Source organism: Rattus norvegicus, chromosome 2, assembly GCF_021556685.1.
Source record: "Rattus norvegicus strain SHRSP/BbbUtx chromosome 2, alternate assembly SHRSP_T2T, whole genome shotgun sequence".
NCBI classification, from domain to species: domain Eukaryota; kingdom Metazoa; phylum Chordata; class Mammalia; order Rodentia; family Muridae; genus Rattus; species Rattus norvegicus.
The window spans coordinates 77,698,893-77,725,877 of NC_141535.1; the positions used below are offsets into that span (position 1 = coordinate 77,698,893).

Below are 26,985 nucleotides of genomic sequence, written 5' to 3' on the forward strand. Positions count from 1 at the left end.
TACTCTTTGGGTTTTTTCCAGCATAATTAAGTGTCTTTCTCGACTCTGGAAGGGTTCTTAACAGGTCTATGGATCAAAGTTTTTTAAATCTCCATCCTTCCAGTCACTGTTTTTCAGTGTCAGAGTTTAATTGAATACCCACTGTTCTCCATGAAGATATAGCCAAAGAGATGCAGCACCTTGAGGCTTGAGCAGACAGGTCTGGCTGTTAAAGGACAGTGAGTTAAAACCCTTGCTTAGTCTCTGCTTTCTAGATTTGCAGCTTTGTGCAAATTCCTTCTTCTGTGTGATAAAACTTTTCCTAGGTAGACATGTATATGCACCCTAAATAGGTGTCCTGTACTGGCTGGTTTTGTGTGTCCACTTGACACAAGCTGGAGTTATCACAAAGAGCCTCCCTTAAGGGAATGCCTCCATGAGATCCTGCTGTAAGGCATTTTCTCAATTAGTGTTCAAGGGTGGGAGGGCCCATTGTGGGTGGTGCCATTCCTGGGCTGGTAGTCCTGGACTCTATAAGAAAGCAAGCTGAGCAAGCCAGGAGAGGCAAGCCAGTAAGCAGCATTCCTCCATGGCCTCTGCATCAGCTCCTGCCTCCAAGTTCCTGCCATGTCTGAGTTCCTGTCCTGACTTCATTTGGTGATGAACAGTGATGTGGAAGTGGAAGTTTCCTCCCCAACTTGCTTTTCATGATGTTTTGTGCAGGATTACTAGCCCTGACTAAGACAGGTACCATGACAGACCACCAAAGTTCACATTGGTGATCCAATGAGTTTTATTGGGGCTGCTTACAAGTGTACAGGTGAGAGTTTACTTACAGGAATAGAAATGAATCACACTGCACAGCCTGTAAGCAGCTCCAAGAGGTTGCAGAGTATCCTTTCCAAGTTACTATGGTCTAAACTGCTTCCAGGAAGCTCAACTGGTGTCTTCTTCTCCCAAGCAACTGGTCTGGTCTCAGGAATCTTTACAAGCTTGACTTTTCTGCGTCTTCTGTGCAGCTTACTTTAGTCAGCCTGAGAGGGAATCTCAATTTTCATTGCTTACCCTGACAGAGAGGGGCCTGGTGGATCTGGTCAGTTTCAGGTACTTCCTGAAGCTAGTTTGAGTTGTTTACCTTTCTACCAAGCTTTCCTACAGGATACAATATTCCGATCTCAGAGGAAACTGTTCACAGCACCTTCATCTTTCTTAGCCTTCAGCTTTTAATTTGGAGAAAAGTGCTTCCTCCCTTTTGAGATTATTCTGTTCCTTTATTTTAAGTATGGAAAATACTTAACCAACTCAAAATATACTCAATACATGTGTTTAAAAGAAGTTAAGTTTATAGCATAAGTAGGAGAGCATTAAGGAAAGGATTTACCAGAAGTTAAGCCCCAGGCCAAGAAGACCTGAAGCCATCAACAGTCACCACGGAAAACTAGCAGTACATAACAGTGTGTTTGCAGGAGGATTTATTTCTCAGCTTCCTGGCAGCTGAAAAAGAAAATATAGGCTAACTTCCATTATTTAATTAAGTAACACACTACAGTTTGGCAGGTGAAGGGACCAGTATTCTGCACAAAACACCCCATGACCAAGTTTCAGCACTTATGAGATTTATATCCCGAGAGGGACGAAAGAAGGGAATAAAAGACAAAGACAGAAGACAGAGGAAGAGGAAGAGGAGGAGAAGAAGGGGGAGGGGGAAGGTGTGTTTGTCCCAGAGGAGCACAAAGGACTGCCTCAAGATAGAAAGGAGACACATGGAGGCCCATAGGCAAATGGCAGTTTATAAAGGTAAAAGGGGAAACCCTGTGTTAGGATGAGATGCTTGATTTTAATTGGGCATATTAATTAAGGTGGTTAAAAGGAGGCTTTTGATTACTAGGCTTGAATACTTTGATAGCTGGACCTTGGTAATCAGCCTCAGGGGGAGGAAAGTGGCCAAATAAGGGAATAGACCTTGGTGGCCAGTGTTAAGAATGTAACCTAAATGTTTTTACCAAGGCAGAGAAAGAGGGAGAGAAGGGCAAGGCCTGACAGAGCCATGTTTGCTGAGCTTGGGCTGGCTAGAGTCCCTTCAACAGGAAGGACAGATCTTCCTAGCAACCAGCTTCTAATGGGCCCTCTTAATGCACCCTTTAATGTAAGGGAAGTATAAAAGAAAAACTTTGTGCAATGTCACAAAGAAAAACTTTTATAAGATTTTTTAAATTGGAAAATAGTCTAATAAGTAACACTGTGTGTGCATCAAACACTAAACCGCAGAAGCTGCCCTAGTATGAGTCCACTAACCTATCTTCTTTTTATTTATTTATTTATTTATTTATTTATTTATTTATATGAGTACATTGTAGCTGTCTTCAGACACATCAGACCTCATTACAGATGGTTGTGAGCCACCATGTGGTTGCTGGGAATTGAACTCAGGACCTCTAGAAGAGCAGTCGGAACTCTTAACCGCTGAGCCATTTCTCCAGCCCCACTAACCCATCTTCTCAGGTGAAACAATATCACCCAAACAGGAACTTCCCACAAGGATCCTCTGCCATAGTTCCTATCCAGAGAGCAAAGCTCTTGAACATACTCATCTCCAAGAGCTCCCTCTTCTGTTGAGTCTCAAGATGAGCTCGGCAACCAGAGAACCCTACTGGGATAATTAGGAATGACAGCCAGGCATTTCCCAACTCCCCCTTAAATTCTCTTTTTCCCTCTTCTCTTTCTCCTCCTCCTCCTCCTCCTCTTCCTCTTTCCTCAGCCTCCTCTTCACTTCTGGAAATTCCATCTAAGGCCTTGAGTACACTACGTGAACAATTCCTTAGATTCTTATTAAATGCCAGTTATTTTAGAGTGAACTTTAAATGAAGATGAAAATTTGACTTAAGTGTTGTATCAGCTAAAAGAATAAGCAAATAAATTTTTAAAAAAACTTATATTTCAAGAGCTTCTGCCTGCCTCCTTCCCTGTTCTTTCCTCTGCAAGTATGTGTTCATTTGATTCACATGGCGTCTACATTTAGCCCTCTGGTAGAACGCTGCCCCACTTCTCACTGGAAATCCACTATGAGAGTCTACAGCACTTGGCATCTTAGGAGTTGAGTGCAAATGCTTTCATTAACTCAGCAGACATCCCAGAGTTCAAACTCCAGGAGACAGAAGAGGCTCTGGAAGGATTTTTAAGGATCTACTAGCTGGATGAACTCAAATATGTTGTACATGGCTCCTGGGGATTTTGAGAGTCAATCCAGCATAGAAGATAATGAGTCTATATATCCCTGTGGGGATCCCTTAGGATGAGGGATGCTAAAGTTCTTGTCCAGAATAGAGAATCAGATCACACACACACACACACACACACACACACACACACACACACACACATTTTCTCCAACGAGAAGAAGAGGTTGGGTCAAGGAAACACTGAAAAACTGCTATCAAAGTTTTACAGGCACTGCCTCCTACATAAGCCTGAGGTGCTTATATATTTTTAAGGGTACCTGAAAGCTGTGATTAAGCATAAATGACTGACTTCACTAAGACACAGACAAAGCATGTAAGCTGCAGCCAAAGTCAGCAGAACAACTCATGAAGTGTGGAACAGTGGAGGCAGAAGGCAATGACAGTGCTGTGGTTGCCACCTAACGCTGGTGCTACAGCAGGAGAGCCACCGTAGGCAAGATGTAAACAAATGGGTGTGGCTGTAAACTAAGAATTTATTCATCAAGAAAAAAGGACACAGGGTCATTCCCTTGTTCCCCGAGGTTGAGAGCGATCGTCATCTCTTGGTAAAATTATGTGTGAAGCTAAAAGAGTGAGTGTGAGATTTCCCTTTAGAAAGCTGAAATGTATTCCATGTGCATTGTCTTATTATTCAGAGGCAGCCAATAAATGAGAGAAACAATAAATGAAAACCTTTTAACACATATACAGAGTTGGGTGTGTTTCTACGTCATAAAATCATTTCCTACTTACATGGCAGGCGCCACAGATTCTTTAATAGAGTCAAATCCATGCAGTTATTTTCTTTCCCATCTACTCAAACCATTATGTTTGCCTGAAGCGATGACAATCAGAACTCAGTTCTAATTTCCAGAGGGGGGACTTTCAATCCCTTCTGGGATTTACTTTATTTTAATCCCATGACTTCTCACATTATCTCAGTAATGGGAACATTGCATGGCCTATCTGCTGGTCTACTTTCAATTATCTGCTTGTGTCCATGCCAAATGGGAGAAATGAAAGCCCCAACTCTCTGATGAGAAGAGGCAAAAAAAATTACACAGCCTCGGGGAAGTCAGAGATGCAGCATAGTGGACACCATACTTAGGGTAGACACTCTTAAACAGCTGCAATGTAGTGCCTCCCTGTGATGTAGGCCTTCAGATGCATCCTGCCCAGAAAATCACACGCAGATCTATCTCAGCTGTCTTCACTGAATCCCCAGTGGAAGTTTGTAAATTAGAGTTGAGGTTGAGTGCTTACTCTTTCATACAATGTTGAGGAACATTCAAAGGCTTGCGTCCAGTTCAATTCTAAAACTCAATTCAAGCCACCATGTTTTGAAAGCTTTTAAAAAAAAATCACCGTTCAGTATTCAGAACCAAAAAGATCCACATTGTCCAGGAATAATAATACACTGCTTCCTGTCCAGGATAGAGATTGATAATCAGGAATAGCTAATCAGTCACATCCATTCCTGCTGTATTCTAGTCCTGACACCACTGTCGATCTGCCACTTAAAACTGCTTGTGACTGTCATCTCCATTGCAGCACAGTTTCCTCATTTTGAAGAAGGGGACTCAGTACATTAAGCCTTGTGATCTTCCCATGTGTTACTAACAAGCTAGAGTGGCTGTCAGTTCAGTGACCTTCTTACTCATGTTTGCCAAGCACTCCTGTGATGGTTACTGTTGACTGTCAGAGATGGGTATTACCTTGATGGTGAACGTCAATGGAGGTGGGAAGTCTACCCATTGAGGCTGGCATCATTCTGTAGACCCATAGAAATGAGGTCATTCAAAAGAGACACTCTCATTTCTCAATGTGGCTACCAGACAATTGAAACAATGAACCCCAAAGAAATAAGGAATTTTCCCAGGAATTACATTCTAGAAGCAAGAGACCCCCTGACTGATGCGGGGGAAACTTGTCTTTCTGGAAAGAGAGTTCACATAGTCTAAGAACTTGTCAAAATAACCTACATACCCTTAGCACAGACCTTTAACTCTTCTGGCTGGAATACAAATAAACCCTTAGTTAACACTGTTAATCCCAAATAAGGAAGATAAAGTTAGTTTGTAGAAGGAAGCAGCCATGTTTGAAAATGATGTCTAATTGAGTGGCAGACAAATGCACCAGATGATGAATCAAACAAAGATTTGACAGAATAGGAGCCTACTTAGGAGAGCATAACACAGAGAGAGATGAGAGAGGAGTCAGTTTTACCAGGACAGTTGTACAGACAGACACAGGTAGCAGAGAGTGAACAAACTAGACACGGGTGAAGACTGAATGAGCCAAAGAGTGGGGAGGAGCCAGAAGATTAGAACAAATTACCACAGTTAGTGTGAGGCCAAACAGAACAATTCAGTAAGAAACTGAGAGAAGTTAAATGCAATCAGTCAGCTTGGAGAGGAGTTTGAGCTAGAACAGCTGAATTGAAAGAGATATTGTCTCACTTATAGAGACCTACCTGCCTCTCCCTCCCAAGAGCTGGAATTAAAAAGTTTGTGCCTCTACACCTGTTTCTGGCTTTCTTTTCAATCCTGGTGGCTTCTTTCCTTTCTCACCTTAGTTTTCGGGTATCACCATCGTAACTTGAACACAGGCAGTAGGAGTAGGAAGCCTTTTTGCCCATCACATTTCAACATGTGTAATACATGCCATTGGCTTCTGTGGTGAGAAGACCTTTATCAGTTTGACCACCCCTCCTTTCCGTTATTTCAGACTGACTTCCTAGTCTCATGTCCTTCTCCCATTTACCCGGCTGATTTTCCACACAGCCACAAGGTGGCAGATTCAGCCAAGAAATTCCAGAGACACCTACTTGGCTGATTTCTGCCCTGTAATGAATATAGTTAAAATTGTTCTTATGAGCGCTCCAACACCCTGGAAGGCAAGTGTTATCATTAAGATATGTCTCGTGACCAACAAGACCTTGGCACCACCACAAGGAAGAAAATGTGCTTCCAAATTTGGCAGGGAAGATAAGAGTCAAAGGTGTTTCTATCAGTGGGAAATTATTTCCCCTTAAGAAATGTTGATCCTCAGCAGTCCCATCCTCCCACAGTCAATGGAACAAATATAGAGTGTCATAACTGGACAACGTGCAGAGAATGAGAGACCTTGGAACACTCAGCCCTAAATGGGATGTCTCCATCAGATTCTCACCTTGTGGCTCGGAGAGCGCTGTGGAAGAGGAGACAGAAAGATTGGAAGTCAGAGGCTCACAGAGACTGTGGGAGCGCCCACAGACACAGCACTGGTCCTGGCCAGATGGACTCCCAGCTCTGAGGAGTAGACACAAACCCCACTCCTAACTCAGATGTTCTCTCCAATTGATAATCACTAACAAAAGAAAACTTAGTTTCTCCAGTGGAGCATCACTGGGTACACAAATCACACGTAAGGCCAGGCCCATGACTAGCAGTAGATGACCAATACAAAACAAACTCAACGGACAGGTTTTGTCTCACAGTGCTTTGTCTGATATGCTGTTTTTGTCTTGTTTCGTCTCCTTGTTTTAACCTTACACATTTTCTGGTTATATATTATGCTTTCTGATTTTGTTTTTACAGGTTTTCTGTGTATATGAATGTGTGTGTCTCAGTGTTGGTATGTGTTTCTTCTTCTTTCTTCTCCTTCTCCTTCTCCTTCTCCTTCTCCTTCTTCCTCTTCCTCTTCCTCTTCCTCCTTCTCCTCCTTCTCCTTCTCCTTCTCCTCCTCTTCTTCTTCTTTCTCTCTCTCTCTCTCTCCTGTCTTGTTGTTGTATGTTTTTTGTTTTGTTTTGTCCTGTTCTTGTTTGTTTTTATTATATCATATTATTATTAATTTAGATGTCTGTTTGTATTCTAGTAAGATAGAGAAAGAGAAGGTATGGATCTGGGTGGGTGGGGAGTGGGAAGGAGGTACGATGTTGGGGAAAAGGAAAACAAAATCAAAGTTTGCTATATGAGGGAAAAAACATTTTGAAGGAAAAAAAAACAAAGAAATTTCTCTGCCTAAAATAATAATGTCCTTTCCTTCTTGGCTGAATCCCATTTGTTTGGTACATTTCACCATTGGATGATAAATGTAAGACACAAGAGACTCTCCAGTGTGAACAGAACTGAGGCCTCTTTGGAGATGAGAAATCTAGATTTTATTTTTTTAATCTGAATTTCATTTGTATAAAAAGATTAGGGCCGGAGTGTCCGGTGGTAGAACATGTGCACAGCATGCGAAAGGCCCTGGGTTCACTCCCCCGATGAAAACCAAATAGGACTCCACATAGAAAATTATAATATTAATGCTTTATTGTCCTTGCCCAGTAGAATAATAACCCTGATATAGAATTTTTTTTCTCTCTATGAAATGGGGACATGCAAAGTTTAACTCTAATATCATCTGAGGTCACATGCACTCTACTGCAGGTCTGCTTTCTTTGACTTTGCTGTTTTATTTTTACTGTTTTATTATTTAAGACGGAGCTGAATATGTAGCCCAGGTGCCTATCCCGCACAGCCTCCCATGCAGTGGGGTTATAAGGTACGTGTCAACACACCCGGTTCTTCCCTGCATTTTAATTATATACTATTTTGAGTCTTCAAATGCTATTTCTTTATAAAAATTAAGAACTGAATGGCATTTAAGCTCATTTGCTTTTCCCACTGATACTCAAGAGGCGTAATGCTAACGGGTATCTGAGGGAAATATTCAAAATATTTGCTGCCTGTATTAATAGTCATCTTCCCGTCATTTTAACAAACATCTGACATATTCAACTTACAGGAAGAAAGGTTGCCCTCTCATGGGTTTGATGGTGTCAGTCTGGGATCAGCTGCCTGGATTGTGTCGGGTTGTGGGGCAGAGGACCATTTGCACATCCAACCTCAGAAGTAAAAAGAACAAAGAAAGACACTGGGGTCCCACAGTCCCCCCCTTGAAAGGTGCAAATTCAATGACTTCCCCTAGACACAACCTCTTGAAGGTGCCACCACCTCTCATTGGTATTTTAGGCCTTAACCCACAGGCCTTTGGGGCGACACTAACTCAGATCACAACATTACCCATCTCTGGGGGACATCTGAACTCCCCACCCCTTGTAAACAGATGAGGCTGTGTGGTTTGAGATAGGTTAAGATCTGTCTGCACCATTGCCGTTCGGAGTGACCATGTGTCTTATTCTGACCATTGAATCTTAGAGCAATGTCATACATTTGGGTACAAGTTCAAGAACAAGCCAATGGCTCCCCCTCCCCCTTTTCCTTCTACCTCTTATCTTAAGAACCACCAGCAGCAACTCCAATGGGCTCCACCCTCGAATACCCAGCGTACAGTTCCACAATGGATACATGTGGGTGAAAAATAAATGTAAATTGTTTAAGAGCTCTGAATCTTGGGTCTGCTGTCTACCACAGCATAATTTACTGTAAGTTGACAGAACCATGCTTTTAAGGTGACTGTGAGGATACCCGAGCCAACTTCTGTAAAATAGTTAGCCCTGTATATGGTTTATGTTCTTTTATTTAAAGTAGTTAGCCTTGTATATGGGATATATATGTTCTTTTATTTAAAAAGTTTTTGACCATGTTTCCTCTCCCCCAACTCCTCCTGGATCCCTAACCATCCAACTCTATGCTTATTCTCTCTCTCTCTCTCTCTCTCTCTCTCTCTCTCTCTCTCTCTCTCTCTCTCTCTAAGCTCTCTCTCCCTCTCCCTCCCTCCTTACTTATTTTCCTCCCTCTCTCTCTCCTCCTCTTCCTTCTCCCTTCCTTTCCTTATCTTTCTAACACACACACACACACACACACGCACACACGCGCACACACACACACACACACACACACACACACACACACACACACCAAGAAACAAAAACCAAAAAAGAGTATCAAACAAACAACACAAAGTGAAATCTAAACAGACGAAAAGACCAATAAGATATAAATTGCCCAAACATAGAAAAAAGAACCAAGAAGTCTACAAAAGGATCACAAAGTCCATCCTGGGAATCCAGCTGCTCCTGGGCATGAGGCTGGCCCTGATGTGTCGTTGATATCACTGACGTTCAAATGGAGAAAACAGATTTTTTCCCTTTGCCAGCCTATACCAACTGCAAATAGCTTCTTTTATATATCTTTTATTTTAATTGGACTTTTTATTTACATTTCAAATGTTATTTCCTTTCCCAGTTTCCCATCCATAGGCCCCTTATCCCATCCCCCTCCCCTTCTTCTATAAGGGTGCTCCCCCTCCCCAACCACCCTCCTTCCTGCCTCCCCACCCTGACATTCCCCTATACTGGGGTGGGGAGGTCCAGCCTTGGCAGGACCAAGGGTTTCTCCTCTTATGCAGTGGGAGCCATGGGTCAGTCCATGTGTAGTCTTTGGGAAGTGGTTTAATCCCTGGGAGCTCTGGGTGGTTGGTATGGTTGGTTCTTATCGGGTTGCAAGCCCCTTCAGCTCCTTCTATCCTTTCTCTAATTCCTCTAATAGGGACGCTGTTCTCAGTTCAATGGATGGATGCTAGCATTCACCTCTGTATTTGTCATGCTCTGGCTGAGTCTTTCAGGGGACAGCTATATTAGGCTCCTGACAGGATGCACTTCTTGGCTACATCAATATTGTCTAGTTTGGAGATATAGATAGATAGATAGATAGATAGATAGATAGATAGATAGATAGATAGATAGACAGACAGACAGACAGACAGAGAGATAGATAGATCATGGATCCCCAGGTGGGGCAGGTTCTGAATGGCCATTCCTTCAGTCTCTGCTCCAAACGTTGTCTCCATAACCCCTCCTATGAATATTTTTTGTCCCCCCTTCTAAAAAAGACTGAAGCATCTGCACTTTGGTCATCCTTCTTCTTGAGCGTCATGTAGTCTATGGTTTGTATCTTGGGTAATTTGAGCTTTTGGGCTAATATCCACTTATCAGTGAGTGCATACCATGTGTGTTTTTCTGTGGTTGGGTTGCCTCACTCAGGATGAATTTGTCTATGAATTTCATGAAGTCATTGTTTTTGATAGGTGAGTAGTACTCCATTGTGTAGATGTACTACATTTTCTGTATCCATTCCTCTGTTGAAGGGCATCTGGGTTCTTTCCAGCTTCTAGCTATTATAAATAAGGCTGCGATGAACATAGTGGAGGATGTGTCCTTGTTATATGTTGGAGCATCTTTTGGGTATATTCCCAGGAGAGGTATAGCTGGGTCCTCAGGTTGTACTACGTCCAGTTTTCTGAGGAACTGCCAGACTGATTTCCAGAGTGGTTGTACCAGCTTGCAATCCCAACAACAATGGAGGACTGTTTCTATTTCTCCACATCCTCGACAGCATCTGTTGTCACCTGAGTTTTTGGTCTTAGCTATTCTGACTGGTGTGAGATGGAATCTCAGGATTGTTCTGATTTGCATTTCCCTGATGACTAAGGTGTCGAACATGTCTTTAGGTATTCTCAGCCATTCAATATTCCTCAGCTGAGAACTCTTTGTTTAGCTCTGTACCCCATTTTTAATAGGGTTATTTGGCTCACTGGAGTCTAACTTCTTGAGTTCTTTGTATATTTTGGATATAAGGCCTCTATCTGTTGTAGGATTGGTAAAGATCTTTTCCCATCTGTTGGTTACTGTTTTGTCCTAACAACAGTGTCCTTTGCCTTACAGAAGCTTTGCAGTTTAATGAGGTCCCATTTGTTGATTCTTGATCTTAGAGCATAAGCCATTGGTGTTTTGTTCAGGAAATTTTCCCCAGTGTCCATGTGTTTGAGACTCTTCCCTTCTTTTTCCTTGATTAGTTTGAATGTTTGATGTGGAGGTCCTTGATCCACTTGGACTTAAGATTTGTACAGGGTGATAAGAATAGGTCTGCATTCTTTTACATGCTGACGTCCAGTTGAGGAGTGTCAACCAGCACCATTTGTTGAAAATGCTATTTTTTCCCCCACTGGATGATTTTAGCTCCTTTGTCAAAGATCAAGTGACCATAGGTGTGGGGATTCATTTCTGGGTCTTCAATTCTATTCCATTGATCTACCTGCCTGTCTCTGTACCAATGCCATACAGTTTTTATCACTATTGCTCTATAATGCTGCTTGAGGTCAGGGATGGTGAGTCCCCTAGAAGTTCTTTTAGTGTTGAGGATAGTTTTCATTGTCCTGGATTTTTTGTTACTCCAAATGAATGCAAATAGCTTCTTGATTAGGGATGGGATCCCTAAACTGCTTTCTCCTTTTAGTGCTGGGGCACTGTCTGTCTTTAATGTGTAAGTCTTGTGCATGCTGCCACGGTCTCTTTAAGTTCATATGTGTAACAGCCCTGTTGTGTCTGGAAGTCACTCTTTTCTTGAAATCATACATGACCTCTGGCTACAATCTTTCTACAACCTCTTCTGCAGTCTCTGAGCCTATAGGGGAGGGGTGTGGTAAAGACCTCTCATTTTGGACGGAGTGTTTTGTAGATGGTATATCTCAACCATCGGAAACATGTTAAATCATCAATACCCTCAATGGCTGTTCATCTGTTCTTTCCTCTTGTCTGCCATAGTTAAAATACACTCAAGTATCATCTAACATTCTTTGCAAGGTGTTAAGACTTTTCTAAGACTTAAAATGGGATTTAGGATCCAACAAAGAGGCTAAGGCATCCTCTGTGTAGAAAACAATTGAAGGGGGCAGGTGATTAAATAGTGTCCGTTGACCTATTTTTCTCAAGAATATTTAGAGAGCAATTAGTGCTCCCTGTCCTGGAGATACCACGCTATCTTAGTGGCCTCTGTGACTCAGGAGACTTACATTTCTTTGCTAAATACAGTGAATAAAAAGAAAATCCTTAATCAAAGGCATTCTAATCTCTTTAACTGATTGAATGAGTTTCCTCTTCTGAGTTCTCAGCACCTGACTCGGGAAACTGTACACTCCTGACCCATGCCAGGGCAGTGACAAAGTAAGGCCTGTTCAGTGTCAAATTAGAATATTTGTAAGTCCCTTTGAATCTTTGCAAGACCTCAAAGAATGCAAACTCATGTCCACTTGTTCTTAATACAGTCTTGAATGTCCGCATGTTAGCAAGTGGACCCAGCCACTGGCTTGCATTCCCCCTTGTTCCTTTAACCCAGATCAAGCAACTTCCTTGCAAAAGTTTTCATGGGTTGGGGATTTAGCCCAGTGACAGAGCGCTTGCCTACTAAGCACAAGGCCCTGGGTTTGGTCCCCAGCTCCGAAAAAAAGAAAAGAAAAAAAAAAGTTGAAAAAAAAGATCATGATAGCACTTTCACAGAGACTTTGAAAATATCTCTCTCTCTCTCTCTCTCTCTCTCTCTCTCTCTCTCTCTCTCTCTCTCTCTCTCAGATCCCTTTCACAGTCCAGGCTTTAAAAACAAGAAATGCCCAAGGTTATGCAGAAATTCACTCTGACCCTTTCAGCTGAGACAAACACCTACAGCTCCCCAGTTCCTACCTTGATAGGAACTGTACTGCACTCAGGTGTAACTGTCACTGATGAACCCAGAGGAGAGAGCATGAGGCATAGGCCTGAAACTGAAGGCTTACCTGAGACAGCCTAGGGACTGAAGGACATTTATAACATGTCCTACAATATGATTGCATCCAGCAAGATATCCCTGTGATGGTTAATCCTATCAACTTGAAAAAAATCTAGAATCGCCTAAGACACATAGTATTGAATATTTCCATAAGGAAGTTTGCAGATAGAGTTAACTGAAAATTGATGCCACCCATTCCAGATGTGGGTGACATCATCACGTGAGCTACAATCAGGAAGGGAATAAAAAAGGGAAGGAAAAAGTGAAATGAACTCCCAACCTTCTGACTAGATGCAACGTGACCAGCAGCCTCGCACTGGCCACCATGATGGGCTGTGCACATGGATTATTTATGCCAAGATAAATCTTCCTTCTCACACTGCTTTGTTTGAGTATTTTCATCCAGCAATAAGAAACCAATGCTCCCCACAGCAGGTGACTGGAGGCTTCTTTGGCGACCTCATTCCCTAATGAAAGGGTTAATTTGCTTCTTAGATAAAATTGGTTCGGCCAGCTTCCCCACACACTTAGAGCTTGCAAATTGCTCTTAAGCACCTTAGTCTTAATGAATTGCCAAGGATCACGGGTATTAAAGAAAGCATGTAATATGAACTAAAGTAAACTGGAGTGAGGGTGGGGGTGGCGGGTATGGCCTCCAGAGGAGTTAGAGACACGGGGGTTGGGTAGATAGCAATGCCCTCTGAGATAGCAGAGGAAAAAGAGATACAATCATTAAGACAAGAACAGTAAAGCCTAAAACAGTTGTTAGAGAGTAATGAGATGTGGGAGCTAGAGTGCGATAACTAACGTACAGACTTTAATAGATGATCAGGTCATTAACATGGGGAAATCCTAGGAAATAAAACAAATACAATGATATACAGAATACAAGAGTTAAGCTTCAGTGGGAGAGGACAGGCCTAGTCCCTCAGCGACTGAATGAGTGTGTGGTGGGGGAGTCTAGTGGAGGTAACTGGGAGGTGACACCCAAAGGGGGTCTTCCCCTTCTCAAAAGAGAAGGGGAGGGTGTAATGGGAGAGAACATGCGTGAGGGGGAACTGGGAGGAGAGGAGGGGTTGATATTGGGAAATAAATCAAATAAATAAATAAAAATTAATTAATTAGTTAGTTAATTAAAGCAAATAAAAACAAGAGTAAAACTGAAATCGATCTAAAACTCGAAGTCCAACAGTTCTGATACTCTAGAAAGAGTGAAAGTTATAGAAAAGCTTTTTCCAGAACTGCTGCTCCCTCTGAGTGTCAAGCACCAAGAGGAAATATCCCGAGAAAGCACTCCATCCTGAAATTTCAGAAGCCCAGCAATGCTGGGAAGAGGCTGAGGACCTCCAGAGATGTGGGATCAGGAATCAGAAGGGTAAATGCAAAAGGGTACTGATTCCCACTCCAGCACTCACTCCATCCCACACCTACTCATAAGAAAGGGAAAACCAGGCCTCTTTAGCTCTTTTTCTTTTTAAGGACACTGTCAATGCAGTCAAGACCAAGAGAAAGGAGATACTCCCTCTGAAAGGGGCACTGCCCCACACAGAGCAACAGGAGAAAACTCAGCAGGGCCTCGGCAAGGTTGGAGTGGCCTTGTAGTCAGCTTCTCATTTCTTTGGTAAAATATCTGAGATAGTCCATTTAAAAGAAGGATACAGGCTTACAACCCCATAAGAACAATACCAACTAACCAGAGATCCCAGGGACTAAACCACTACCCAAAGACTATACATGAACAGAACCACGGCTCCAGCTGCATGTGTAGCAGAGGATGGCTTTGTTGGGCACCAATGGAAGGAGAAGCCCTTGGTCCTGCCAAGGCTGGACCCCCCCAGTGTAGGGGAATTTCAGAGGGGGGGCTGGGAAGGGGAGGTAGATGGGGAGAACACCCTTAGAGAAGAAGGGGAGGAGAATGGGATAGGGGGCTTAAGGCCAGGAAACTGGGAAAGGGAATAACATTTGAAATGTAAAAAAAATTTCAATTAAAAAAAAAAAAGGATACGTTGTTGTTGTTGTTGTTGCTGTTGCTGTTGCTGCTGCTGCTGCTATTTTAAGGATAGATTTGTTTTCACTGTACAATTTGATTACGTCCAGCATCTGGTCATTTAATCTTTGATGGCTCAGGGCATCACAGAGGAACTATGTCATAGCGGCTAGAACCAAAAGAGTTGATAACCCCATTCTTTCTGTGACCTGATATCCACTAGACCTCACTCCTAAAGATCCTGCCACCTCCCAGTAAACCACAGGCAGATGACCCAGACTTCGACACTGGCCTCTGGGGATGTTTTAGATCAAGGCTACAGCACCTAGCAACACTAGATAAACAGACCTAAGGGTGATGTGATGCATTCGGACAATAAGTGTGATATACATGTGGAAATGAGACTGATAGGTCTCAGAGACAACAGAGCAGAGGAGAACAGTGGCTGGAGAGATCACTCAACAGTGAAAGGCTCACACTCTCAACCAGAACAAGAGAAGATGTAGCAACGTCCTGTATAAGAAATGAGTTTATATATTCCACCTGGCTCAGGGAACTAAGTCATAAGCAACGTAAAGATTGACATGATATAACCAGGATAAAAGAGGGGGAGGCTAGGAAGCTATCAGAACACTCTGTTTGTTTGCTGACTTGTTTATTTTTATTTGTCGAGGCAAGATGCCAGGCCAGTCAAAACGCACCATGTAACCTAGGGTAACCAAGTGCTAGCATTACAGTTATGTGTCGCCATGCTCCACTGAGAACACCTGACTCCAATACCAGAAATTACATAAAAGACCTGTCCAGGTAACAAGCCGATAGCTAATAAAAGAAAACAGGAAACAGGGGAACTGTCCAGGAACATCAGCTGTGAATGTGGGGAAATGACCTAGGAAGGAGGAAGAATGCTGAGACGAATGTGGAGAGCACTTTACTTTGCACTCAAGCTTTCCTGTAGAGATTTACTGACCAATGTGCAGATAGCACGTTGAGTCTTTAAGGCTTGTCATATAAGAAGGGAGGATGTGGTGCTCTGAATAAGAATAGCCCCCATAGGTTCATATATTTGAATGCTGAGGAAGTGGCACTGTTTGAGAAGGATTAGGAAGTGTGGCCTTGTTGGAATAAGTGTGTCCATGTTAAAGGAAATGCACTACTAGGGGTGGGCTTTGAAGTTCTAAAGGCCTAGGCCAGGTTCAGTGGCTCGCTTTTCCTGCTGCCTGAGGATCCAGGTGTAGAACTCTTGGCTACTCCTCCTGCACTGTGTCTCCTTGTCTGCCACTATACTTGCTGCTGAAACTGTAAGCAAGCACCAATTAAGTGCATTCTTTGATAAGAGTTGCTGTGGTCATGGTGCCTCAACACAGCAATAGAACAGTGACGAAGACAAGTGATAAGACATGAGCTCTTCAGTGGGGAGTTTCCAATCCAATGGCAGAGATAATAGAATTGATGGAAGTTTAAACAACAAATACTTGTATGTGAAAGGAACTCGGAATCATTGCCAAAACAATACTACTTCTATCAGAGAAATGAGTTCTCACTGGGGGATTGATATTAAAAACGTTGATTCTGGGGGTGATATGGTTTGCCTGGCTTTCCTCCAAAAGGCAAGGTGGGCATGCCAAAGGCAGGTGAAAAAATCCAACAAAGACAAAAATATAACATTCTAGGGATGGGGGTGGTGAGTAATCCATTTGGATAAAAATCTAGATGCTATTGTACACTTCGAGTCCTGGGGGAGATATCTAATCACCTGGCCTCCAAGTTGGGTCGATCTTTCGTCGTCAGGGTTTATATTGAGAGGCCATCTCACCCACTCAGAATGCTTATTATAATTTTTTTTTATAATCAAGAGGGCCGACAACATGGCTCAGTGGGTAAAGAGGCTTGCCATCAGTCTGAAGACCTGAGTTCAATCCCAGGGACCCATATGGTAGAAGGAACGACCTGACTCTGGGTTGTTCTCTCACTGCCGTGTGCACACAATGACACATGTGCCCACCCCACCCCCACAAACAAAATAAACGTGTGGTTTGTAGACACAGTGGAGGGGATTTCAGCCATGAAGAAAAATAAAATTAGGTCATGTGTAAGAAAATGGATGGAATTGAAAACTATCTTATTAAGTAAAACAAAACAGACTCAGAAAGAAACATTTCACATACTTTCTCTCATATGTAGATCCTAGATCTTTCCCTCTCCCTCTCCCTCTCTCTCTCTCTGCTTGGTCTCCTGACACTGGAGTCATAAACAGTTGTGAACCTCCACATGGGTGCTGGGAATCAGTCCTGGAGCCTGAGAGAACAACCAGAGCTCCTAACCACTGAGCCATCTACCTAATCCCTCAAACACATTTTAATTAAAGAAACAAGATTCGCCATTATGGGATTTGCACCCACTGTGACAAAGGGACCCTGCCCAGAGCACACACTGTGTCTTTAGGTGGTAATTGATGATTAAGGCAAGCACTGATTAATTATCAATACATCTGAAAAGAAATCCTACTTTCCCTTTAACAAACTAAAAAACTTCCAATGCAGCATCAAAGCATAATAGCATTTAAACGTTTGCATGTATGTTGGTAAGCCTTATGGTTTCATTTTGTTTCACTGACATCATTCTGAACTAAAGGGGCCTCGGGACAGAGTTTCACAAAGTTCAGGAGCTACAGACGGCTAGGCCCAAAATTCTCTAAGAAAAAAAGACACTGAGTCATAGGGACAAGCCCCATGAATATGTTTAATGGTGCCATCGTGTAATGAGCTAAATGGAGTTAATCAATTTAACTCTTAATTGAACTCATTGGATAAACCTAATAAATTCTTGAATGAATCAAAGAATTAAACGGGAGGTTGCTCTAATAGGGAGGAGCAATTGGTTGTTGCAGTCCCTGTGAGTATAGCCACCAAGAGCACACAGCACGGTGACCTGCGAGTGTGTCCACCCAGGACACAGCACGGTGACCTGTGAGTGTATCCACCCTGGACACAGCACAGTGACCTGTGAGTGTGTCTACCCTGGACACAGCACGGTGACCTGCGAGTGTATCCACCCTGGACACAGCACGGTGACCTGCGAGTGTATCCACCCTGGACACAGCATGGTGACCTGTGAGTGTATCCACCCTGGACACAGCACGGTGACCTGCGAGTGTATCCACCCAGGACACAGCATGGTGACCTGTGAGTGTATCCACCCTGGACACAGCACGGTGACCTGCGAGTGTATCCACCCAGGACACAGCACAGTGACCTGCGAGTGTGTCCACCCTGGACACAGCACAGTGACCTGTGAGTGTGTCTACCCTGGACACAGCATGGTGACCTGTGAGTGTATCCACCCTGGACACAGCACAGTGACCTGTGAGTGTATCCACCCAGGACACAGCACAGTGACCTGCGAGTGTATCCACCCTGGACACAGCACAGTGACCTGCGAGTGTGTCTACCCTGGACACAGCACGGTGACCTGCGAGTGTGTCCACCCAGGACACAGCACGGTGACCTGTGAGTGTATCCACCCTGGACACAGCACAGTGACCTGTGAGTGTGTCTACCCTGGACACAGCACGGTGACCTGCGAGTGTATCCACCCTGGACACAGCATGGTGACCTGCGAGTGTGTCCACCCAGGACACAGCACGGTGACCTGCGAGTGTATCCACCCTGGACACAGCATGGTGACCTGTGAGTGTGTCCACCCAGGACACAGCACGGTGACCTGTGAGTGTATCCACCCTGGACACAGCACAGTGACCTGTGAGTGTATCCACCCAGGACACAGCACAGTGACCTGCGAGTGTATCCACCCTGGACACAGCACAGTGACCTGCGAGTGTGTCTACCCTGGACACAGCACGGTGACCTGCGAGTGTGTCCACCCAGGACACAGCACGGTGACCTGTGAGTGTGTCCACCCAGGACACAGCACGGTGACCTGTGAGTGTGTCTACCCTGGACACAGCACGGTGACCTGCGAGTGTATCCACCCTGGACACAGCACGGTGACCTGTGAGTGTGTCCACCCAGGACACAGCACGGTGACCTGTGAGTGTATCCACCCAGGACACAGCACGGTGACCTGCGAGTGTATCCACCCAGGACACAGCACAGTGACCTGCGAGTGTGTCCACCCAGGACACAGCACAGTGACCTGCGAGTGTGTCCACCCAGGACACAGCACGGTGACCTGCGAGTGTATCCACCCAGGGCACAGCACAGTGACCTGCGAGTGTATCCACCCTGGACACAGCACGGTGACCTGCGAGTGTATCCACCCAGGACACAGCACAGTGACCTGCGAGTGTATCCACCCTGGACACAGCACGGTGACCTGTGAGCGTATGTACCAAGAGCACATAGCACCCTGACCTGACCTGTGACAGTGACCTGTGAGTGTAGTTACCCACAGCATGTACACAGGAATTGGTAGAGCTTCGTGCAGTCTTTGCTCTCTCCCACAGGACTCAGGTCTGTTTGGAACCCTACGTTCAGGGTTACACAGATATACGTGGCCTCTTGATCTGTTCTCTACCTTTCCTAGCATTTGCTTCCAAATTGTGTGATGCTAAAATAAATCCATTTCTTTTCAGCTAGCTGGTAAAATCCCACAGATCTCCAGTGCTAGACACAGACTGGCAGATAATTGGCGAGCCAGTTTTCTAATGTTAGCAGTTGGAAGTAGCATTAACTAAGAAAACCGTGACTGGCTGTTGTATATCAGGAAGTGTGAGGAATGCAGTCTCAGAATGAGATATAACTTCCTCCAGGCCTGTAGGCCAGAAGTCAAGGTGTCAGCGTGGCTGTGCTGGGGGAAATGTCCCCTGCCTCTTATTAGCTCCTGCCTGCTGTCAGCATGTCCGGGCTGTTAGCATTTCCGGGCTCATGATCCATCAAACCAGTCTTCTTCTCCTCCTCATCTTCTTCTCCTCCTCCTTTTCCTCCTCTTCCTCTTCCTCTTCCTCCTCCTCCTCCTCCTCATCTTCCTCCTCACATACACATGTCTTTAAGAGGGTACCTGTCATGCATTAGGTCCCACACAAGTGATCAGTAACTTCCCCATCCCCAGAGCTTTAACTCATATGTCTGCAAACATGGAAATGCCCATATATTCTGGAGATCGGGCTGGGGATAACTGGTGAGGAGGGGTCATCATTCAACTCTTTACACTGCAAAATACCAGTAGACACATTAGTTTTTTAAATAAAAAAAAAACCTAATGCAGAAGGTCAGGAGGTAAAGCAGCGGCTGAAAGACAGCGGCTGTGTGCACTGGAGATAGAGCAGCACGAACCCCAAGAGCTGTCCTGTATCTACCATGGCAAACTGTAGCCTCCCTGAAACAAGCGTCCGAAGGCCGTCGAGTGTAGGAAAAGCTGAACATATATATTTAGGATAAAACTTCATTTTAACGTGGTTTCGTAGTATTTTCATTTTATTTTATTTATTCACTTTACATACCGATATCTGCCTCCCTCTCCTCCCAGTCCTCCCCCACCCCCATCACACAGCTCCCTCCCACAGGGACTCCACAGGAAGAACCACAGAATCTAATTCTTTTTTTTTTATCTTGAGTGTACGCATATGCCTGAGTGATGGTCGAGGACATGTGTGTGCATGTTTGTGTGCAAGAGGGAAACATGTGTAGATGTGTAAGTCAGAGAAGACCATTCCTGGTAGTGGTCCTTGACTCCTCCCTTCTTTGAGACAGTCTCCTCTTATTGTCCCCTGTTGCATCCAGCAAGAAGCCAAATGGCCTGTGAGCTCTTGGGCATCCTCCAGCCTCAGCTTTTCATCATTCCCTAGAAGCAGGGGGATCACAGATACTTGCCATGGGCTCCGGGGTTCTGACCTCAGCCCCTCACACTTACACATGGAGCACTTAGTGCCCCGAGCTTAATCAAACCTTTAAACAAGGGATGCCTGGTATGAGCCTAAGCTGGAGAGATGGCTCAGTGGTCAAGAGCACTGCCTGCTCTCCCAGAGGTCCTGAGTTCAATTCCTAGCAACCACATGGTGGCTCACAACCATCTGTAGTGTGCATTCGATGCCTTCTTCTGGTGTGTCTGAAGACAGTGATAGTGTACCCACATACATAAAATAAATAAATATTTTTTAAAAAATGTATGAGCCCAAGGAAAAGAAGGCTTGAACAAAAAAGTAAACGGACTCCAGTCCAGCAAAGACTCTCAAAAAGAAAATTGCTGGCTTTTATTCCGCTCACGACAGGTAAACACACTAATGTCATTATCCTATGAGGCACAGGGCGACATGGTGCATTACTGGATCTCCAGGTCACCCTGTCTACCCTCTGACACTTAGCCTGGGGTTGTAGGCTCAGTGAGCCTCCGATTACCCTTTGCCTCTCTGGGGCTAATTATCAACCTCAGAGTCACCTGGGAAACTCCAACCAAGTGGTTTTAGTCAGTGAATCTGGGGATCTGTAAATGTCCTTCCTTGGAGGCCATGGGATCTTTCCTATAAGGTCTTGAAGGTGGGACACATTCCAGCTGTCCGTAGGGATTCATAAAAGGCTCTGTGCTGGTGTGGGGACATTAACCAAGCAGTCAGTCCCCCAGGTTCCAAGGGTCTCAGAAGTCCACCCCATAAGAGCCCTTGACAAGCCGAGGCCAGTAGGGAACAAGTTCTATAACTCAGGAGGATGCTTCTCTTAGACAATCCCCTTACACACGATGAACCCCTGAGTTCTGGTTTCAAGGACATTACCTTTAAAGGGGCATCTGCATACCATACCAGAGACTCAAGGGTCTCTTCCCAAATACTTGTCCATATTAGTGGTCAGTTCAGAGAAACTGTTTTCAATTACATGGTAAAATGAAAGAAAACAGATAAAATATTTTTAAAATCCCATAAAACTTTCTTTTCTTTTTGGCTGATTTATGAAACATCCACCCCATGTGGTTCTCTGTAGTAGCTTAACAGAAACTTTTTGGAAACCTGGAGAAAAACTGTTCAACCAGAACAAGCATAAATATCACAAAGTGCCCGCTAGGGGGCGCTTCAGTTTAAAAAAGCTGCAGAACAAACTCAAAACCCCTAATTTGGGTAACACGGGTCATTTTATTAACAGTTTATAAAAGGAACTGTTTTTGGAAAACGAAATGCCACTGTTTCTCTGACGTAACACAGAAAAACGATTTCAGAAGGCACTCCTGAAAAAAAAAACTGCATTTTTCTGGCCGCAGTTGCTAAAAAGTAGCTGACTCAAGCGAGCAGGATTGGCCCAAAACTAAGTAAGGTCACTGTGCATGTGCCCCGGAAACCGAACCATCCCAAGAATGTGCACAAGGCTTCAGGCCCAAAATATCACGAAAAAACATCCTACACTGTGCCATGCTACTCCCACCCTCATCCCATCCCCATCCCCGACTCCACTACCGCTGGGAAAACAAGAAAACATTGGCAACTCGGAGACACTTGAAAGTGAGATTTAGGAGTAGCAGAAGTTTAATTTCATAATGCGTCGCATGTGCGTCCCCGAAGAGGGCAGAACCTACTTGTGGAAGGGGTCGTGTGACAGGGAAAAAAAAAAAAAAAGGTCAAGTAGACACTTTCCTTCCAGACGAAGCAGCAAATGGGAAGAAAAGTGAAGAGAGGGCCAGAGACCAGACACTCATGCTCTGTCCAGTCCAAAGTGGTTGATTTCTTTTTCATTAGTCATTTTTAAAACATAAATTATTCATTATGCTAAAAATAAATTCTCAGACTAGGAATTGAATACCAAGGGCTAGGAGAAGGCAAACGGAAACCTGGACAGAAATCTTCTACAAAGTTCAGCCAATGTGTGCTTGCATGCTGGGCTTCCCCGCCATTAGAAACCCCACCCTGCGGTGCCTGGGGCCGACTGAACATTTCTGTTCACTTGGTCAGAGCTAAGTGTAAGACAGCATTCCAAACTGCGTCAAAATCTTCTGTGATGCTCTTTGGAAAGATGTAATCAAGTTTAGAGGAAGTCAGCTGGGAGAGTCCTTGTCCGGAGTGACTGACGTCTTTCTGAGCAGAGGACGTTTAGAGATACAGAGGGACAGGCCATGGAGCAACAAAGTCAGAGACTGGGGTGGCATGTCTATAAAACAAGATGCACCAAGGACAGGTGACAGCCCAGCAGTCAGGAGCAAAGTGGTGACCGGCTAGTGCCTGAAAGCCCCTGGAACCATCCCCGGAAGCCCCTGGAACTGTCCCTTCCCAGGCCTTGATTCTAGACCCTAGCCGCTGCAACTTTGAGAACATAGAGTTCTGTTGTTTAAGTCACCCGGCTTGTGGTATTTGTTCTGGCAGCCTAAGGACCGACCCCAAAGTCAGAAAAAGCCGATGGAACAGAGGAACCCTGTGAAGAGACCTTTCATTAACACAAGGTCCTGGGACATTCTCCCTGTGCTTGTCCCTCCCTTTCTCTCTTCAACCCCAATCGTTTTTTAGTACAGAGCATTGGCTTTCTCCCTCTCCAAGTCAACAACTCTTGGTGACTTCTGTAGCCATGTGTGTGACTTTGCAGTTCTCCTCAAATACCTAAAAACTACACAGTCTGCTGGGTGCTTAAACCACCGTGCTCCCTTGAATCACCCCGAGTATTTGCTGTGATCTTACCTATTCTTAAGTGGGCAAGAAGGGAAAGATACAGCATCTAGACTGTGCATACAGGTTATCGGCAGAGTAGTGCCTTAGCAAGGGCGTAATTCTAGCTTCAATCTGTTAGACAGGGGAAAAACCGCCAGGGAGGGAGGGAGGGAGGAAGGAGGGAGGAGAGGGCAGAGAGAGGGAGAAGGGAGGGAGGGAGAGAAAACAGAACATAAAGATAACAGATCTCTGAGATGCAAAGGAAGAGCCCCCCATGTTACAGAACTCAGAAGAAAGGATCCCTAGCTCCCTCTGACATACAGATACTTTGTGGTAGTGGTGCATGCCTTTAATCCCAGGACTCAAGAAACTGAGGCAAGCAGGACTCTGAGTTCGAGGCCAGCCTGATCCACTGAGTAAGTTCCAGAACAGCCATGGCTACCAAGAGAAACCCTGTCTTGAGATAGATAGATAGATAGATAGATAGATAGATAGATAGATAGATAGATAGATAGATAGATAGATAGATAATGGATAAATAAGCAGCTGACTTTAGGAGCTCTTCTGTGTTGTGTGAGGCCTTGGTGGGGGACGGGTGTCAGGCAGATGTAACAGTGGTCCTGTGAGAGGCAGCAGAACTGAAAAATTCCTTTGGTGTTGCTAGTCTATCCTCTTAGAGTCACATCCCCATTGAGTTACCATTACCCATAGCATGGTGTACTTAAATGCTTCACGGCTGCAACCCAGAAGCAGAAAGTTGTATCGTATAGCCTATGTGTGAAGTAGAGTGTACCGTCCGGATTTGTAGCTGCAAATCTACAGTGTTCACACAGGGACAAAATCACCATTTTAACGAGGTATTTCCTAGAATGTGTTTAGGCACACAGCTTAGGCAGAAATGGCTCTGGTTTCTGAGAAGTCATAAATCTCAAATAGAATCATCCAAGGACCTTGTCATGCTCTCCTGTTCTGACACATACAAGAATTCCTCCTTCTGCCTAATTCCATTCTGAGAAAAAGCTACCCTGCCCCTGAGAGCCATTGGAATAAGCGGAACAAGCAGGGCTAAGTATTCTCCCTTAGTGTCCTGCCTCTGCCTGTTCCTGAGATGGGAAGGTCAGTAGCCAATTTTCTAGATGTATCACTGTGCTGATGGTACTCAGTGTCCCCACTGCCTGTCTCCAACATGAGTCCTGCCTTAGGGTTTGGACCTAAAGGATAATGTCCCTAGGATCAACCTCCCCAGCAGAATCCCTTATCCCTGTGAACTTCTGAAGAGTTGAAACATACAAGCATTTCTGAAAGTACTGAATAAAATTAAACAGTAATTGAAGAAACACATAGAAATACAAACCCATGCTGATTTTTTTCCCCACAATTCACAGGGTCTCTGCCACTTCTTATCCAAACCTGACACACAATTCAGACAGTAAAAATCTTGATGAAAAGTGCCATCTCACCCCCCCACCCCAACCCACCACCAATCACATCTCCTACGAAACTCACACTGGTTGATCGAAGGCATTGGTGACCTAGGGCTTAGTCTCCTGGTGAGTGGTAGATTAACCAGATTCTCCACATGTCATCATTGAGCTTGGGAGTTAGAAAAGTAGCTTTAGGGAGTGGCTTAGCACCATACAATCTCATATAATGGAGTAATTGATGGAAATAACCACAGAATAGGCATGACACCCGGGCAAGATGAATCACAGACACATCACAGTTGATCTCAGTGACAGCAAAGTCCCTGACAAGACAGATGATGCAGGATGAGGTCACAGGAAGATAAGGATGCAATGGATGGGACAGAAGCTCCCCCTCCCCACAGCAGGGAAACAAGATGAGATGAGAAGCTGCTGTGTCTGGAGTTAGGCGATTGCTAGGCAGTAGAAGAGACCTGTGTGGGAGCTGTGTGTCCTGGGAGTAGGGAAGGCAGGAACTCCCATGAGAAATAGCTTGGGAGTCAGATGCTGTCAGCACAGGTAAAGACTCTGACACCTTGAGTTTGATCCCTAGAACCTGCATGAAGGAAGGGCATGACTCCTGAACGTTGTCCTCATGGCCACCATAGCACACTTTGCACACACACACACACACACACACACACACACCCCTTAATTGAATTGGAGGTCACAAGAGCTAGTCACCTGAATCCCACACATAGCAAGGGTGAAGGGATTCAAGAAAAATCACAAAGCATCAAAGATTCAACAGAGTATATTCATTGATCCAAACAAGGAGCATAGCAGACAGGAAGAGACTGTGGATAAAATGCACATACCCAACACAGTGGAGGAAAGTTGGTCAAAGAGAGTCCACAGAAGGGACTTCCAGGAGAATAGGGACAGTGAAGGGATTACTCCCTGTGGAATAAAGACCCCAGACAGATGGCTCAGGAACAAGAGTACCAGGCATCCCCTAGGAAAGACCCAGGAAAAGCTCCTGGGAAGGGAGGGGCTTCGCGCGGGAGGTTAGGGGGGTGGGGGCAGCTGAGGAATGGCAGGACTCCCATGCTTCTCAGGGAGGACAAGAATGTGCAGGCCCAGTACAACTCACCAGCCCTCAGGGTGCCTCAAGACTCCTGTTGATTCCCTCTCCCTGGAGATGTCAGGACACTGTAGCACTCCAGGGCCAGTGAGTGGGAACCAAGGTAGAGGAGGAATGAAGGGGCCAAAGACTGGAGAAGAAAAAAGGACCTGTGGTCCCCACTGCTGGTGGCCTAGAGCTGCCAGGCCTCACAGGAGAATTAGCTGCTCTAGGAGGCTTACCCTGGTGCGGCAGGAGAGGTAAATAATCTGTCTAGGGTACATTCCTCTTTTCCCTGGAAAATCCAAACCAGAACAGTTTGCTTGGAGTTAGTAGGTTAATTAAACACATCACTTATTTGGGGTACAAGGCATGCCAGCAAAGAGCAAGAGCTAGGAATTATAGACGTCCAAACGCCTCCAACCGTATCACAGCCCCTGGGAAAGGAAGTAAGTACGGGGCAGCCACATGCGTCATCTCGGGATCGCTGCTTTCAGCCTGCTCTCCTGTCTCCTGTCCGTCTCTTTGGTCAGATTTCTATTTGAGAACTGCCTCCCTCACGCAGCCGCTAAGTGTGTATCAGACTCTCTCCACTACGATCACCTTATACTTCCGCCATGCCTGGCCCCTGCAGCCATGCCTGGCCCCTGCTAGGCTGGAGCATAGTAAAACTGTGAAGTGGTTCGAAGTTTCTAGGTGAAGGCTTTGGAAAAGAGTCTCCAAGGAAAATGCTTTTTAATTAAAGGCCATTCCCTAATTCTGTTCAGTTCTCCGGGGCAGCTCCTTAAAGTTGAGAAGAGCCATGCAATGCTAGCGCCACTAACGCTGTAATAAATCCTTCCTCTTGCCCATCATTTGCTTTTTCTTTTTCAGGATTTTTTTGGGGGGGAGGGCGGATCTTTCTGTCCAGAACATCCTTGCCACGAGATTTAAAAAGAAGAAGGCATTTTTGAGGGAAATGCAGCAACGTTTTTTTTTAATCTGGAGGGGGTCTGTCCCAGCAGGTTTTTCTGTGTAACTGAGGGGGTTACCAGAGTTGCCAGATGGCTTTGACCTCAGGAAATGGCAGTAGGTTATTTTCTATCTCTGTGCAAGATATAGGCCCATGCTAGCATTCCTAAGGAGTGCAGGTCACCTTGAGCCACTACAATAAACTTATGACTCTAACCA

At 44.8% G+C, this 26,985-nt stretch overlaps 1 long non-coding RNA gene across 1 annotated transcript in view; it reads right to left on the bottom strand.

The window, feature by feature from the left end:
• LOC147996133 (uncharacterized) overlaps positions 1-24,870 on the bottom strand; it is a 32,812-nt gene extending 7,942 nt beyond the window's left edge. The window contains exon 1 of the long non-coding RNA XR_015671199.1: positions 24,796-24,870. This is a non-coding gene — a long non-coding RNA (uncharacterized LOC147996133). The remainder of the gene's footprint in view (positions 1-24,795) is intronic.
• Positions 24,871-26,985: the final 2,115 nt, after the last annotated feature.